Source organism: Cibotium barometz, chromosome 29 (genome assembly GCF_041138505.1).
Source record: "Cibotium barometz isolate CiBa-2024 chromosome 29, ASM4113850v1, whole genome shotgun sequence".
Classification (NCBI taxonomy): domain Eukaryota; kingdom Viridiplantae; phylum Streptophyta; class Polypodiopsida; order Cyatheales; family Cibotiaceae; genus Cibotium; species Cibotium barometz.
In genome coordinates, this window is record NC_141074.1 from 25,029,924 (window position 1) to 25,037,790 (window position 7,867).

The following is a 7,867-nucleotide window of genomic DNA, read 5'->3' on the forward strand; positions in this document are numbered from 1 at the left end:
TGTCTACTACTCCTGAATGCGCATGAGTTAGAACTCTAAGGTAGTTCTTTTTACTGACACAAAGCCTTAAAGTGCTATCTCTTCCTTGCTTGTAAAGTTGTTGTCCCATGAGCACATAGTTTGCTGCCTCTACCTCTATGGCCTTTTTTCGATGTGATGGCAGGTTTTATCTGTGTGACCATATAAGTGAGGTATTGAACAATGTGATGGCTCCAAGCTAGGATTGTAGAAATGTGGTAAAGAGTTGCGTAGGCCACAGGTTTAGTTTGGCGACAAGCTTTGCATACTCTTCCGCATCCAATTACAATGTAGGCCACCAAAGCCTTCATCGAGTGCTCGACTTGGAGTCTTTTTGCCGCTAACATGGAAATTACGTATGCATTGATTTCTTTCTTTCATATAATCATTTGGATTGGGACAAAGAGGTAAAATGCCTTCTGACCCTAACCTATACAATTGTCCCGCAATTAGCGTGTATTAAGGAACACAGTGAGTGCTCCAAAGTAGCAATATCATCTGTATTCAACTCTCGATTGGGGACTATACCCGTGGTCAGCAATTCTATCATGGGTTCTGCCCATTTTTGTGCTGTCTCAGCAAGAAATAAGGTGAATATCGTCTTCCACACCAGTAGGCGCTTCCCTCGAGGTGATCTATGAAAGATGATCGGCCCTGTAATGCGTACGACCCTTCTTGACTACTACCGCAAAGTCAAACTCCCGGAGGATTACAAACCATCAAACAATCCTTCCTCTGGCACATGGCTTGTTCACTAAATAGAGAAGGGCTTCATGATGAACAAAGAAGACAAATTTGTTTCCCAACAAAACAAACAATGCTTGAAATTTTTTATTGCGTAGACCATAGTTAAACCCCCTCTCGTTTAGTCATGGTGTAATTCTTTTCAGCAATGCTCAATTGACGGCTCGAATATGACACTGGAAAATCTATGTTCTTTTCTCCTGGTTGTGCTAGAAATGCAGCCAATTGCAAATGTCGAGGCATCGATGTGGACATGAAAAATGAGAACCCGATCAGGAGCTCTCAATAAGTCACCAATGCTTTCTTAAGCTTTTCAAAAGCCTCTCTTCAATTATCCATCCATTCAAACACAATAAGGAGCACGTATAATGGCCTAGCAATTTCAGCATACATGTAGATACATCTACAGTAGTAATGGCCCAAGAAAATTTGAACTCCTTTTACATTTATCGGAATTAGTAATTCTACAATGACCTTGATTTTATCAGCATCCATTGAAATTCCATTCCTAGATATAATGTGGTCGAGTATTTTGCCTTGCCTAACCAAAAATTTGCATTTATCGGGTTTAAGCGAATGTGGTACACTCTGCACTTTTCAAAGATCAACTTTAAATGCTCTATATACTCTTCTCTCTCAAGTGAGTGCAGCACATGTCGTCCACAAATATTTCAAGGAATATGCAGAGATATTCTTTGAATGCATCTCATCAGTCTTTGGAATGTTACAGGAGCATTGGTCATGCCAAAGGGCATGACTCTATAAGCAAATATTCCCCATTCTGTAGCAAATACCATACACTTGATTGTACCCTGAAAACCATCGAGGAAACTATAAGCTTTTTTACCACCTACTCGTTCCAACACATGATTTTTAATCAGAAGAGGGTAGTGGTAGCATTCACCTTTTTGAGGTTCACACACACTCGTAATTTCTCGATTTTCTTGGGCACTACTACGATAGGAGAAAGCCATTTAACGTGTTTGACTTTGTAGATAAATTTGGCCTCTAAAAGCTTGTTTATCTCCTCTTTGATCTTATTAGCAAAGTTTTCATTGTACATGTAAGAAAACTGTTTGGAAGGCTTAGCATCCTCCCTCATAGGTATTGTGTGATGGCATATCTACCCCCTTTAGGTCCTTGTAACTCCATGCAAAAACATGTCAATACTCTTTGAGAGTAAAGGTTAGCAATTGTTCTTCCTTAAGAGTTAGGTATGTTGCAATCCACATTGGCCATGGTTCTTCTCCATGCTCTACCAGGTCTATTTTCTTTGCATCCTCCAATCTGTCATATACGACACACCTCATGTTTCTAGATTTTGCCTCATTGGTGGTTGCAAAACTATCTTGAAATTTTAAATAGTGAACTTCTTTTCTCTTGTAGCTTTTGCACTAGTTGGAAGCCATAGCGCCACCTAACCTCATCTTTTATGCAGTCATCCACTCCCACATAGGACAAAAACTCAATCTTTCCAGAGAGGTTTGGGGTATGAAACGTTCTTTGTCAATTTCCTCTAGCTCCCTCTGTTGTTGTTTCTTTTCTTGCATTACTTGCTTACAAAATTTCCTACGACTTTTCTTGCACTACGTGCTTACGAAATTTCCTACGACTTTTGCAAAACTTACATTTTGATTGGTCATGAGGAATATCAAGCAATACTTTTGCTCATCCTTTTAGTAACAACCATACTTTCTCTAGATCTTCCTCAAGAACTATGTCATCATCATCAGAGTCAATTATGTCTAAGGGATCTAAGCATCCATCTTCGTCACCTCATCAGCCATGCCATATTCTGATGGGCATAACTCCTTGTTGACTGAAACCATATCTCCTTGGAGTAGAGTTTTGTCTGCCTCATAATATTTGTCTTTAAGCTCTTCATTTGCTAGAATTATCATTCATATGGGAATGATGTACCCATCAGGATCACAGACCTACGCATGTTTAGGCAAAGCACATGTGCTTAATGTGGCAAGAATATGAGGCCATTTTTGGGAATCAATTAGATGTTCTGGAAAGGGTACTAGAACATATGCTTCATCCATAACACTTCTCTCTGTATCTACATCATATGGACAAAAGCTTTTGCAAGATGCTCTGTATATCCACAAGTCAGCTCGCGAATTTGACAGGGGTTGTTTTGACACTTTCGACAAAGCCAAGTTGAATTACTCAACAGGAGAGCGCATAACATCTCGATAAGCATGGTTCTTAAGTTTTACCCTTGTAATGACACTTTCATGCCTAAGGTACAAGTAATTGTATCCCCAATCCTATATCATTTTTAGCCGGAGAGCTGGCATCATATAGCCTCTAGGCCCAACAACATTAAAGAGTTTGCTTCTTGGCCATAGCCTTCTTGGACCGAACTAGGACCTATGGTGTTATCAACAAAGGGTTCGAAGAAGGGATAATCCTCTTCATTGTAGTATGGTTGAGAGCTTACCATCTCCTTTCCAATCTCTACTTCGTCCGCGTCCCCGCATACCTAAATGGTGTTGTCCCTAGCGCAAGAGGTTGAGCTCCTAGCACTGGTCTTGCTTGTTCTTAGGGGGTTAAACTTCTCACGTTATTGATAGCTTGCTACCTCATTTGAGGCATTGGAGCATTCATTGGCTGCTCTCTGGACATTCTAGCTAGATGCATACACTCTTGAGTAGTTTCGGTGTAATTCCATTTACACAACTAACACCACTTCTTCGTTGGAATATTACTAGCTACTCGTTGAAATGTTGTACACTGTTCTATGTTATGAGGGCCTCCACACAACCCACAGGCATAGGGTCCTTGAGGAGTTGCTTGAGTGTAAGTTTGTTGTCTATAAGAGGGATGGTACATATGTCCCATCTTTTTTAGCACTAGATCTGTGATCTGCTTGGGATTGAAATCTTTTGCGATGATTGATGCACTAGAATCCGAACCCTTGCTCATGCTCATCTTTTCATCATGGCAAATTCCATGGCTTAAGATGCAATTTAGATCTAAGTTATGGTCGTAATCTATAGCATCCAAGCAACACTCATTGAAGCTAACGTGTTTCTTCGCATACAAATGAGCGTGTAACCTTTTATTCTTTGGGCCTTCTAGGAAGACAGAAATTATTCTCCCTCCTTGGCTAGGCTTCTCATCATCCAAGCATTGTGTAATGTATTGTTTCAGTTGGTTAGCACAATCCCTCACTAACTTGTGATCTTTTTGCTTGAAAGCATAGATTTGCGCTACCGCATTGTGTTTGATACCCATCTTGGAGAAAGCAGCAATAAAGTCCTTTTCCAAGCTTTGTAAGGTCAAGTTTACAATTGACTCTAAGGTTTTAAACCACAACAATGCTTTACCTTCTAGGGTAAGACCAAAGCCCTCTATTTGTATATGCATGTCCAGAGACCTGCTCTGCCTGCACCACTTGCCGAAAGGAAGTGATATGGTTATACAAAGTGGAGACCCATTTTGGAATGGTTATCCAACACCTTCTTCCTCTTCCTGGTGCACCATGTGAGAAATGATACAAGGAAATTTTCTCATAGTTCAAATGATGCCTATAGATATCTTTTCTTCTCATGTTTTGGATACTTGTACTTGGGGTAGTCGAGAAACAATGGCCAAGCGATATATCTAGTTATATCCCATAAGTCAGCCAATGTACATGGTGTTTTTGTGATCAAGGTCCCACCATTCCTTTGTAATAGGTGACACGTATTGTATGCTTTTTTGTGTTATGCATTTTTATATCCATCTGTGAATATCTACATGATGTTACTACATGACAAAGTACTTATGCATTAATTTTTAATGTGATGAGACCGTATACTCTTACGAGTGATAGGATAAAATTCTTGGATACATTTGTAGACGCTTTGCCAGGAGAATTATCTCATCAAAGACCCAAGGGTCACCATATTGATTTAGTGTTGAGTAGTTCCCCACCACATAAACCCACATATATGGTAAGCGGAGCACAAAAAGAAGAGATAAGCTCTTCACCATACTCTTCATGTGTCTTGCTAGTGCAGAATAAGGGTGGTTCCTTTCGTGTATGTGTGTGGATTATCGGGCTTGAAAAAAATCTTAGCATTAAGAACTAGTTTCCAATCCCACACAGATGATATCCTTGATAACCTTGATGGGTCTGCATGTTTCAGTCATATTGATCTTAAGAATGGATATCACTAGGTACATGTGGCACCTAGCCACATTTTAACAGAATGTTAGATTGCATTTTTCTATGAGCATAAAATATTCACATATGTTATTTTCGATGATGTCTTGGTATTTTCCAAGAACAAGGAAGAACACAACCAACACTTGTGGTTATAGTATTTAAAGTGCTTTGTAAGCACCAATGCAAAGAAGAGTGAATTTTTCCTCTCAGAGATTCATTATTTGGGGCACATTTTATCTAAGGATGGCATCAGAATGGATCCTGGAAAGATAGAAGTCATTTGCAATTGGCTTAAGTTATCTTCTGTATATCAAATACAGAGCTTTTTGGGTTTATGTTCATACTACATGTGTTTTATCAAAACAAGCACTTTGCATAGATTGCTTCACTATTGCATAAGCTCACGAAAGAAAATCTTTAAATGGACCATTAATGAGAAAGAGGCTTTCTTTCACCTTAAGGATGCCATTATGAGTGGGCTAGTATTAGTCATTCCATTATGAGTGGGCTAGTATTAGTCATTCCATACTTACAAAAACCTTTCTCTGTTGTATCAAGAAGTTGCATTGGAGTTTTCCTAAAATCAAAAGGGACATGATGTAGCTTATAAAAGCCATCATTTACATGATGCCAAGCTTTCTTGGGCATCTATGAAAAGGAGTTGTTGGCTGTACTTCATGCCTGAACCATATAGAAACACTACATTCTTGGGGCTCATTTTATGGTCAAGACATATCATCAAAGCCTGAGGTACTTTTTGATGCAAACAAAGCTTTTGGAGAAGCATATGAGGATAGCAAACTTCTTGTCTATGTTTCATTTCAAATTTATGTGAGCAATATCAATTGCCTCCTCACATGGGGACTTATCTGCGATGTATGAAATGTCCCATGCAGATGATGATTTTGGGCATATATGGACTGATTTAGTGGTTGGACATGTACATGCCTCTTATGTGATCAAAGAAGGGTATCTCATGAAGGATAACTGCCTATTGTTATGTTGAACATGAGGCAAAATGTTATAGATGAGTGCCATGCTCCTCCGTATATGCAGGACATAGAGGTATCATCCTACTACGTGCATGATTGTTCTTTTGGCCTAGTATGTGCAAGGATATTGAGGTATATGTGGGTGCATGTATTACATGCCAAAAGGTCAAGTTTGATAGACAAAAGTCTCTAGGTTTGCTTTAGCATAGCAACCGTTGCCTACTCCCTCGTAGCCATGGAAAAGTATTGCAATGGATTTGCCTCGTACTCAGTAAGGCAATGATGCTATTTCGAGCAAGTAGGCACACTTCATGTTGGTTAGAAAGACCATTAAGCCTAAGCATATGGTCAAGATATGTGTGGCACACGTGTTCAAACACCATGGTATGCCTAAATCCATTGTGGGGGATAGAGATCCCAAGACTACAAGCCTCTTTTGGAGAGCTCTATTTTACAATATGGTAAATCTCTCGACTTTTCATCACCACCATGGGCAAAGTGAGGTTGCAAAATCAACTATGTTGGATCTCCTCAAATACAATGTTGCAAATCAAAAAATAGCTTGGGAGAAGTATCTACACCTAATGAGTTTGCATACAATAACACAGTCCATGCCTCCATCCCATTTGAGATTATATATTGCAAAGTGATATTGCCACCCATCCTACGCACTAAGATTATATTTTGTAGCACATGAGCATGTCAAATATCTTGATGTTGCCTTTGCACAAGTGCAGACAGCCATTGCTTATTCACAAGACAAGCATAAGAGGGTTGTCGACAAGCATAGAAGAGAGGTGGACATCAAAGAGAATGATTGGGTTTACTGAAATTTGAGAAAGCGAGACTCCATAGAGGCCGGGAAAGGAGGGAGCATGCCCTAAGCTCATTGGGACCTTTTTAAGTAATCAAGCAGATTAATAAGGTTGCTTTTCGTAAGAGGCTAGGAAAGGAGGGAGCATGCCCTGAGCTCTCTACCAGGTATTACGAACCTTTTAAAGTAATCAAGCAGATCAATGAGGTTGCTTTTCAACTTGCATTGCATGATCATTAGAGGATTCACAATGCCTTTCATTTGAGTCTATTGCAGAAGTATGTGGGACTTAAGCCAGAAGAGCCTATCACACAAAAGAGCCGAGAGGTTGATGAGCTAGAAGTTCTTCAACCTGAGTAGATTGTATTTCACAAGGAGAGAAAGCTAGAGGAATTTCTTCAACATGAGAAGAGTGTTTCACAAGGAGAGAAAGCTACATAGTGATAAGATTTCTAGGTGATACCTTGTCGATGCAAAATGGGTTAATGAAGACTACTTCGAAGATTACCCTCAACTTCTTCAGGCATATTTGGAGGCTTTTCAATTGAGAACAATTGTTTAGAAGCCCCGAGGAGGAGGGGGGGATGTCATTATTTGGATGCCTGAGTGGCTCTCCCCTATTTCGTTCCAAGATACAAGAAGCCACGGAGCTTTGTGTTGCTCATATTGAGGCCAAAAGTCGTGCCATCTATGGGAAACAAGGCCTCATGTCACCCATAGCGTGGCCATGATTTGAAACCCACTGTCATTTTAGGCTTCCCACACAACCAATTCCGTGCTTAGAAAGACGTGTTACAAGTTCCAGGAACAAGAGATATATACATTGCCTAATGTATGTGCACACATCTCTGCTTGCTTGAAACTGATTTCATGTGACTTGTTTTTGTCTGACTGCCTGTGCTATGATGTGTCCAGTTCACAAGTAGCAGACGTGAACCGTGCGAACGCTTTGTATTTTGACATGGTTTGTGGCATGTGATAGGTGGTAAGCATCTTACTTAACCCTTCAATTATTGAGAAAAGGTTTTCTAACCTTGGGGTGTTTAGACTTCATTAAAGTTTGGACCGCCCAAGGTTGTGTCCAAGGCCAAAGAGCCATGTCTAGGCAACCCAAACTTTGGGTGCCCCTTTGGTCTA